Source organism: Neomonachus schauinslandi, chromosome 6 (assembly GCF_002201575.2).
Source record: "Neomonachus schauinslandi chromosome 6, ASM220157v2, whole genome shotgun sequence".
Classification (NCBI taxonomy): domain Eukaryota; kingdom Metazoa; phylum Chordata; class Mammalia; order Carnivora; family Phocidae; genus Neomonachus; species Neomonachus schauinslandi.
The window spans coordinates 133801116-133812088 of record NC_058408.1 but is presented as its reverse complement, the minus strand read 5'-3'; the positions used below and the strand labels follow the sequence as shown (position 1 = coordinate 133812088).

At 36.1% G+C, this 10973-nt stretch overlaps 1 pseudogene; it reads right to left on the bottom strand.

The window, feature by feature from the left end:
- Positions 1-946: 946 nt before the first annotated feature.
- Positions 947-10973, bottom strand: part of LOC110589485 — a 39758-nt pseudogene continuing 29731 nt past the window's right edge.

The following is a 10973-nucleotide window of genomic DNA, read 5'->3' as shown; positions in this document are numbered from 1 at the left end:
CTGGGAAGAAAGTCTGACAGGTACCCTTACCCTGAGAATCATGTTAAGGAAGATGAAGTTTGGAAAAGTAAAATGATTTATTATAATGTCATTCAGCTCTTCAATGGACAATGAATTCAGCCTTCTGACTCCCAATCTGATCTTCTATATATTATTCTGGTACCACAGAGTATTCTGGACACAGGATCTCTGATATAGTTGCAGATTAAAAATGTTCCACTTCTTTAGAGTATCATTTCCAACACCCAAGCCTGTAAGAATTCAAAAGATTGATCTCATATGATTTTTTTTTTAATTTTTTAAATTCTTTTTGTATTTGGCTCCAACACACTTTGTTTTCATGAAAGGAAGCAAGGATAGTTTTCACTGGAAAATTCTTAATTTTAGAATTTGAGATGGACCATAAAGGCCATGAAATTCAACAACCCATCCCAACTAAAAATATTCTCTCCACCCTTCCTGGAAAATGCATTTTTCTGATTTTGACACAAAATTTCTAAAAAATGAGGTGATATATTTTCATTTTTGCAATTTCTGAGTTTAAGACATTGTGTTAAATGGAGTCAGTATCTGTTTCCCTCCACTTGTAATCGGTCTCAAGTTTGTCATGTGCATGAGCAGATCTGTTTGTCTGTGGCAGAACAGTTTATTTAATTGGTCTAATATTTCACGTTGACTCAGTGAAACTTCAGCTATTGATACTGCCATCTTATCTCTGCTAGATTTATTTTTTTTTTAAGTTAATGGTCTTTTTTTATTGGAGTAAAAAAAAAAAGACTAGCATTTACAACTTGGAATGGACGTAAATTGTAATTTCTTGATCAGTAATGTTGATGCTTGTGCTGAAGTCCACAGCCACAACCTACTCTGCTGGCTCCAAGTCATGGTTCAGAAGGTTTTAAAAACAGAGAGTCCCAAGATGCTCCCTTGGTAAAGGTTTTTAAAAAAAAAAAAATGTGTGTGAATGGTGACAGCCTGACACCCATTTCGGTCTAAGACAACATGGGACAACGCTAAACCAACACACACGGCATGCCACCAGGATGAGTGTCATGGTCACCATGGGTGGGGGTGCCCGGAAGTACAAGAGGGCCATCCTGCTAAGTGGGGCTGCGTCTAGACAGTTTATCCTTCACCCATTTTTCTGCACAGCATCCTGAGGTAAACCAATTTTAAATGTTTTGTTTTCAGTAATCCAGCTATGACAATTTATACTAACAAATTGAACTAGAACCCATTTGAAGAAGTTTTAAATTTTTTTTTTCATTTTTTGTTTTTAATACAAATGCCTGACTGTGCTCAATTGTCAAGCTGCATGCATGAAAAACTGGCCAGCCCAAACAGTGTATTAATCATGAGCAAATGGAACTGCAAGGAGTCCATTAGGTGCTTCCTTATCATTAAGGTAGTACAAGTATTTATATCGTAAAACTGATGTGTAGCTTGATCTTTAGGGGACAGGACCACCAACCAATACATGCAGATTTTGTGCATGTGGACAGAAGATACTTTTGACATTCAGTTTTGCTATATAGAAACAGAATGAGTAAATGAACTTTTTTTTTTTTTTTTTTTGCAAGAGGTAAGTAAAAGATTCAATTTGATTCTTCCAGAAGGGGGGAAAGGAGTTGAAAATAGGCCTTCATTTTGCAGTCATCATCTGTACGAATTCTTCATAGTTGACCTGCCCATCTCCATCAATATCTGCTTCTCTGATCATTTCATCTACTTCTTCATCTGTTAGTTTTTCTCCTAAGTTGGTCATGACGTGACGTAGCTTCGCCGCGCTGACGTAACCGTTGCCATCCTGTCAAAGACTCGGAATGCCTCGCGAATTTCTTCTTCACTGTCTGTATCTTTCATTTTTCTAGCCATCATAGTCAAAAATTCTGGGAAATCGATGGTGCCATTTCCGTCAGCATCCACCTCGTTGATCATATCCTGCACCTTGGCTTCTGTTGGGTTCTGACCCAGTGACCTCATGACAGTTCCAGGTTCCTTTGTTGTGATGGTTCCATCGCCATCTTTGTCAAATAGGGAGAAATCTTCCTTGAACTCAGCAATCTGTTCTTCGGTCAGCTGATCAGCCACGGTGCGAGCGAAGGGAAAAAAGAGCAGAGGGAGCGAGGGCGGCTGCACCAGCGCAGGGGCTGGGACGGCAGGGGCGCCTCCGCTGCTGCTGCCGCTGCTACCGCGAAGGCGCGATGTGCGCTCAGCGCTGTGCCGCTGCCGCCGCCCGAGTGCGAGTAACGGCGCCGCGCCCGCGAGGCTCCCACCACCACTGCCCTCTGCTAGATTTATTTTTAACTAAAAAATTACATTGATCCTGTAATCCATTACCACATGAAAAGTGGCCAGATTTCTCATCAGGCTGGTCATTTTCAGTTTTCACTGAACTTAAAATTCTTCAAGATGCCTCAAACCATAACTATTATCAAATGTTCTAATAGCCAAGAAGTAGTTGTGGTATTTATGGTGGGGAGGGATAAAACTTATTTAGGGGAACCATTTGGGGGAATGATTGTTAAGGGATTCATATTTCAGCATGTTCTTAGTTCTGTTTTGTACAATAGAAGGAAATGGTAAAATTGTGACAGAGATATACAATGAGTGGAGGGAGAGTGGAAACTTCTTTCTCAAATAAAATTATTAAATAGAAGATTTTAATCAGAAACGGCATTTATTGTACTGAGAAGGGACAAATTTCATGGTTAGTTAATAACAATAAATTGAGATATTGTATTTAGGAAAAATTATATAGTTCATTAAACTTTTATGGGGAACCAGATGCAATAATACTGTAGGATAATTGCTTTCTTAGGGCCACAAGAGCTGAGCAGGAGTCCAACCACATATAACTGAGAAACAAGCTCACATTGAACTGTCTGTGCCCGCTTCTACCTCTCTAAGTGGCCTCCTGTCCCTGATGATGATATAAAGATTAAAATTGGGGCGCCTGGGTGGCTCAGTCGTTAAGCGTCTGCCTTCGGCTCAGGTCATGGTCCCAGGGTCCTGGGATCGAGCCCCGCATCGGGCTCCTTGCTCCGCGGGAAGCCTGCTTCTCCCTCTCCCACTCCCCCTGCTTTTGTTCCCTCTCTCGCTGTGTCTCTCTCCGTCAGATAAATAAAATCTTTAAAATAAAATAAATAAAATAAAATAAAATAAAATAAAATAAAATTGTAAGAAATGTGACAAACCGTAATTACACAACCTGAAGACCAGCTAGCTTCACTTTTGATTAAAGTTCAGGGAGGAAAGTGGGTTTAATCAGTATGTGAAGATGAAATCAGAAGGGGAAAATTTTGGATTATGAAGAAAAGAGCTGTACTGAGCACATGGGCTAGGGACCTTCTAGAGTGTTGAAGATCTGTTGAAATCCCTGCCGACTTTAGTGCATAAAACAGTATTTCAGCCTGATGCCATTGCTGCATGGAAGGAAATTCATGAGGGAGCAACTGTTTTAATGGGAGGATCTGTGGCTAGAAAAGGGACCAGTACAGGTGACTGACTATTTTTAGGGCTACTTTGTGTTTAAAAAAAATCTTTGAATTTAGATACTGATATACAGCATCTAACTGTGCTGTAATTTAGTTCAAAAAATAGATTTAGGACACCAATAATTATCCCCACTCATGAAAGGAAGATTTGGAATATATTCTCAACAATTTTTCTGATTATAAGAAGGATAGAGGATATATTATGAAAATATGGAAAATACAGAAGAAAAATGTAGAAAATATGATATATATATATATGTAACTGAACAAATCCCCAATAATGTTTCTTTTTTCTGTAGACATTTCCATTGTTTTTTTCTATGTATATGTGTATGTTTTTTATCTAGAGCCATATTTTATAAAATTGGTGTTCCATTCTGTCTACTCTTTCATAAACTGGTTTCCCACTTAACACTCCCACTTAACACAATTTTTTGTGTTATTTAATATTACTCTAGATCTTGATTTTTAAGGGCTGTAGTCATCATTCCCATGTACTGTAATTTATTTTTCCAATAGCATCTTAGGTTTTTTTTTTCCTCTGTTATAAGCATTTCATGTTCATAAATATTATATTTATAATGTTTTTTCAGGATAAATTCCTATTTGTCAAAATATTAGGATAAATGGCATAAGTTTTTAGGCTTTTGATATATATTACCAAAGGCCTATTCTCATGCCTCATAGCCAAGACTAGATGCTAATATTAAAAAATAAACAGTTTGGAAATTTTATAAGATAAAATGATATTTGAGGCTATAATAATCTGTCCCTTTACTAGAGCAACTAAATATCACTGATATTAAAATTCCTCTGATGCGTGATACTGGCAGATAATGTCCTGGAGCAGGGACTGGAAAGTTGGTTTCAACTGAAGGCTTTGACATTCACTTGTTATACATCTTGGCCAAGTTTCCTTACACTTATCCCTTGGTTTTCTTTCTTTCTTTTTTTATTTTTTAACATGAAAACCTTATTCTTTTACTTTTTTTAAATTTAAATTCAGTTAATTAACATATAATATATTATTTGTTTCCAGGGGTACAGGTCTGTGATTCATCAATCTTATATAACACCCAGTGCTTATTACAATACATATCCTCCCCAATGTCCCTTAGTTTTCTCATCTGGAAAACGGAGGAAAGAATAATCCCCACCAATTGTATTTCATCAGGATGCTATGAGAATAAATGAGGTCAACATCCAAATCCCTTTTCAGATTTTATCTACCTGTAAAAGGTCTATAGGAGGTTTAATGCCCTTATTGCATTATTTATGATAAAAATAGAAGGTTCATGTTTTTATTATTTAAAAAAAACTATCATGTTACTGAGAACCTGACAAATACCTATATTTAGAAGTAGTTTATGATTTAGAGGTATATGCTAAAATTTTTGCTTGTAATTAACTTACAAAATATAACTTATAAATTTCCCCATGATTTAAGTGACCATACTTAGGCTATGAGAGTTTAATTTATGCTAGGTCATACATTCAGTAGATAGTCATGTTTTGGCTCAGAGGTATAGATTTTTGACTTTAAAGGTATGTAATATTTGCTTTGAAAGTCTTGGAAGAAAGCCCTAATTTTTAATGCAATGTGCTATCACCTCTGAGATGCCCACATTCATTGTTAATTCCAGGTTAACCTCCAGCATTTGTCTGGATCCTCCTATTAATTTTATATGTATCTAATAATGCAAGCAGAATTGATAGTAGCCTAAACAAAATATAAATTGTTGAGTAAAGCAATGGATAAAAAACAAAATTATAATTACCTTCAAAATATATAATGAAACCAAATATGACTGGTTTTTAATTTATCACTGCATTAGAATGCTTTCATTTGTTTAGTTGAACTTTAAAGCTTTGAAGGGTCTAGGGACATCTCTCTCATTCTTTTATTTTCTAACATGCATACTGAGACAAAAAAGGCAGTGAAGGAAACCAAAGCTAGCTCTAGTCTTTAAGTTACTGATACATAGTCCAGTGAATTTCAAGCACAAGATTTTGCTCCTTGACAAAAGCTGATTAATTTTTTTTAAAGATTTTATTTATTTGTTTGAGAAGGAGAATGAGAGAGAGAGAGAGCACATGAGAGGGGGGAGGGTCAGAGGGAGAAGCAGACTCCCTGCCGAGCAGGGAGCCCAGTGCGGGACTCGATCCTGGGACTCCAGGATCATGACCTGAGCTGAAGGCAGTCGCTTAACCAACTGAGCCACCCAGGCGCCCAAAATCTGATTAATTTTTATTCCAAGGAAATGCAGATGAATATTTCACTCATTTGTAGTTCACACTACCAGAAAATAACAAAAATAACGTAATTTGTCCTAAGTAGGAGATTTGTTAAAGAAAGTAGACTTCTGAAGAAATAATTTTAAGGATGTCACCAAGTTGGCAACATAGTAGGATACTGAGTTTCCATACACTAACAATGAACTATCTAAAAAAAATTAAGAAAATAATCCCTATTATAATACCTTATGAAATACTTAGGGACATATTTAATCTAAGAAGTGAAAGATATATATGCTGAAAACTAGAAAATTGATGAAAGAATTACCTAGAAAAATGTTGCTATCTCCAATGTCAAAGAAATTACTACCCATGTTCTTTTCTCAGAGTTTTATGGTTTTGGGTCTCACATTTAGGTCTTTAATCAATTTTGAGTTTATTTTGTGTGTAAGAAAAGTGGTCTAGTTTTGTTCTTTTGCATGTAGCTGTCTAGTTTTCTCAGAACCATTTATTTAAGAAACTGTCTTGTCTCCTTGTCATAGATTAATTGACCATGTAAGTGTGGGTTTATTTCTGGGCTCTCCTATCTTTCTATTGATCTGTCTATTTTTGTGACAGTTCCATACTGTTTAGGTTACTAGAGCTTTGTAGTATATCTTGAAATCTGAGATTGTGATACCTCTAGTTTTGTTCTTCTTCAGATTGCTTTGGCTATTCAGGGTCTTTTGTGATTCCACACAAATTTTAGTTTTGTGAAAAATGTTGGTATTTGAATAGGGATTACATTGAATCTATAGATTGCTTTGGGTAGTATGGACATTTTAACAATGTTAATTATTCTAATCCATGAGCATGGTATATCTTTCCAATTGTGTCATCTTTGATTTCTTTCATCAATGTCTTATAGTTTTTAGAGTACACATTTTTTTATCTCCTTGGTTAGATTTATTTCTAGACATTTTATTCTTTTTAGCTCAATTGTAAATGGAATTGTTTTCCTAATTTCTCTTTCTGCTATTTTGTTATTAGTATATGGAAACACAACCAATATATGGGTATTAATTTTATACCCTGCAACTTTACTGAATTCATTATTCTAATAGATTTTTGGTGGGGTCTTTAGGGTTTCCTTTTTTTAAATTTCAAATCAATTAACATATAGTGTATTATTATATGTATGTATTATTCAGAGGTAGAGTTTAGTGATTCATCAGTTGCATATAACACCCAGGGCTTATTACATCAAGTACCCTCCTTAATGCTCATCACCCAATTACCCCATCCCCCCACCCACCTATAGTATTGTGTCATCGGCAAATATTGACAGCTTAATTTCTTCCTTACTAACACGGACGATTTTGTTTCTTTTTCTTGTCTGATTGCTGTGGCTAGAACTTCCAGTACTGGGTTGAATAAAAGTGGCTGTACTAGACATACTTATCTAGTTCCTGATATTAAAAGAAAAGCTCTGTTGTTCACCACTGAATATGTGAGCTGTGGGTTTTTCATACATGGACTTTATAATGTTGAAGTTGTTTCCTCTAAACCCACTTTGTTGAGAGTTTTTATCATGAATGAATATGAAATTTTATCAAATGGTTTTTCTCCACCTATAGTTTTGTGTATGTGTGTGTGTGTTTGTGTGTGTGTATGCATGCGTGTGTATTGTCTATCTGGTTTTGGTATCAGGGTACTGCTGGCCTTATAGAATGCATTTGGAAGCTTTTCATCCTCTATTTTATTTTGTAATAGTTTGAAGATATTATTCAGCCATGAAATAATATGAGATCTTATCATTTGCAACAAGATGGATAGACCTAATGGGTATTAGGCTAATAGGAATAAGTCATACAGAGAAAGACAGATACTATATGATTTCACTTATATGTGAAACCTTAAAAAAATAAAACAAATGAATAAACAAATAAAAAGCAGACCAAACCTATAAATACAGAGAATAAACTGGTGGTTGCCAGGGGTAGAGGGATGGGCAAAATGGGTGAAGGGGAATGGGAGATACAGGCTGCCAGTTACAGAATGAACAAGTCATGGGTTTAAAAAGTACAGCATAGGGAATATAGTCCATGATATTGTAATAATGTTGTATAGTGACAGATGGTAGCTACCCTTGATGGTAAGCATAGCATAACATATAAACTTGAGTCATTGTTATACATCTGAAACTAATGTAACATTGACATTGTCAACTATACTCAAACTATGGACTCTGAGAAACAAACTGAGGGTTCTAGAGGGGAGGTGGGTGGGGGGCTGGGTTAGCCTGGTGATGGGTATTAAAGAGGGCACGTATCAAATGGAGCACTGGGTGTTATATGCAAACAATGAATCATGGAACACTACATCAAAAAAAAATAAAAAAAATTGAAGGCACAAATAAATGAAAAAGCATGCCATGTTTGTGAATTGGAAGAATTATTATTGTTAAAATGTCCATACTACCCAAAGATATCTACAGATTCAATACAAATACTATCAAAATTCCAATGGCATTTTCACAGACATAATAAAAATATTACTAAAATTTAAATGGGCCTACAAATGGCCCCAAATAGCCAAAGCAATCTTGAGAAAGAAGAACAAAGATGGAAGCATTATACTTCCTGATTTCAAACTATATCACAAAGCTATAGTAATCAAAACAGTATGATGTTGGCACAAAAATGGACACATAGATCAATAGAATAGAGAACCCAGAAATAAACTAATGCATGTATTTGTCTATTAATTCATGAAAAGGAACCAAGAGTATGCATTGGGAAAGGATGTTTTCTTCAGTAAATGGTGTTGGATTTTATTTTATAAATACACTATAGTACTGTAATGTATTTTCTCTTCTCTATGATTTTCTTAATAACTTTTTTCTTTAGCTTAGTTTAATATAAGAATACAATCTATAATACATATAAAAAATATGTGTTATTTTGTTAGTGATAAGGCTTCCAGTCAACAGTAGGCCTTAGTAGTTACGTTTTGGGAGACTCAAAAGTTATATACAGATTTTTGACTGCACAGGGGTTGGTTCCTCTAAACTCCATGCTGTTCAAGGGTCAACTATACTTGGTTATTTGCCTACTGCTGAGGGATGGTTTATTTATATTATTTACAAATAAAAAGATCTTCCTCGCCAATACCATCTCTTGTCTTACAAACATTAGAAGAAACTGTCTTAAAGTAATGGAGTATTTCTAGGAACTGAGGTTTTCTGTAAAAATATTGTGCTACCAGTGATTTCTGTATTTATATCTATACAGCATAGTTAAACTGTATAAAAATGGAATTAAATTACAGTGTATTAAGATGAACCATGAGAGACTATGGACTCTAAGAAACAAACTGAGGGTTTTAGAGGGGAGGGGGTTGGGGGGATGGGTTAGCCTGGTGATGGGTATTAAAGAGGGCATGTACTGAATGGAGCACTGGGTGTTATATGCAAACGATGAATCGTGGAACACTACATCAAAAACTAATGATGTAATGTATGGTGACTAACATAACATAATAAAATAAAATTAAAAAAACATATAATTATTTTATATGACTAAAGAGTGATAATTCAAATTGAAAAACCTCTGTTGCTTCAAGCTAACATATTTGAAATTCAAGGGACATGGTTTGCTTTTCTATCACTTGCTCCACAATTTCTGCCAGTTTCAATCAATCTATTTTATGCATGAATTCTCACCATTCCAGCTGAAGCTTCATGGAGTATCTTTTAAAAATTTGCATTCTCATTACACTTCCAAAGCTCCTTTGTGACATCAATCAACTTCTCACCATTTTTTTTCCCCAGTCAGTGGGAAAATAAAATGAACATCACATTTCAGAGATTTTCCATGGCAAAACTTGAATCCTTGACTCCATTCTCACAATTGTGGATCGAAACACTGTCCTTTGGCATAGGGAACTTAACTTCCTCTTTATTAGAGGATTGTTCACAGAGTGCCAGGGTTTGAGGCTGACTGATTCTGAAGCAACTATTCCACATGAGCCTGCTGGATTTTCACAACTGTAGCCTATTCCATCATCAGTTGGGCACAGAGCAGCTTATTGTCCAGAGACTCAGTTGATGTATGCCCAGTCTGGTCCCTATTCCCTTGATAGCAGGCCTTCCTTTGGCTTGACCCTGGATGATATATGACCACACATAATGCATGCCACATACCCTAATATAGTTCATATTATTGAAATGTTTGTTAACAGTGTACAATTTCCTTATGAATCGGGCCCCAAGGCTTGACTCAGTTGTAATGGGCAAGGTGGAAAGGACAGCCATCTCACAGTGTCAGCCAGCACCAGCTCATTGCCAAAAAGCCAGCCAGCCAAGGTTCAAAGCCTGGAAGTTTTCTCACAACATCTTGCCCATCCCTGAGATCTGACTCCATGCCTCTTCTTGAAACTTAGTAGTGCTTCTTATGATCATTCTTCACATGTTCTTTGAGATCGTCTGACTGTGATATTAGGGTCAAAAGGAAGGTAGCCACACAACATCATGGTTGTAAGTTTAGTGTGTCAGGAAGGTAGTCATAATGCTAAACCCTTCTGATGATTTTTCTGCACATCCAATGCCTGAAGTGCTAAATAATAAAGTGTGAATTTGAACGTTGTCATGTCACTTTGGTCAATTTGGGCAAATCCAAAGACATAAACTTCACTGGGGAATCCATAGAGCTTTCCTCAAGAGCAGATTCTTATGTATGAGGTCTCTGTGTGTGCTGACGCTTAATGCATGACTGTATCATAGTCAGAGCTGATGGCTTTGAACCTTGGCTGGCTGGCTTCTTGGCAATGAGCTGGTGCTGGCTGACACTGTGAGATGGCTGTCCTTTCCACCTTGCCCATTACAACTGAGTCAAGCCTTGGGGCCCGATTCATAAGGAAATTGTACACTGTTAACAAACATTTCAATAATATGAACTATATTAGGGTATGTGGCATGCATTATGTGTGGTCATATATCATCTCTGGCTTTTAAATGATCAAGAAGAATTTTCAGTATATGGGAATTCTTGGCTAGACTTTTTCACACATACTTAAATTGGATCACTAAGCCCAGGTTTTAGCTTGATCCCAATATGTATTATAGCCCTCAAAATGTTAGTTTCCTTGATGACTTTTTCCATCTAACACCTTTCTTGTGCCCCACGGGGATCTCATCCTCAAAAATAGAGATGAGATAGATAGATAGATAGATAGATAGATAGATAGATAGATAGATAGATA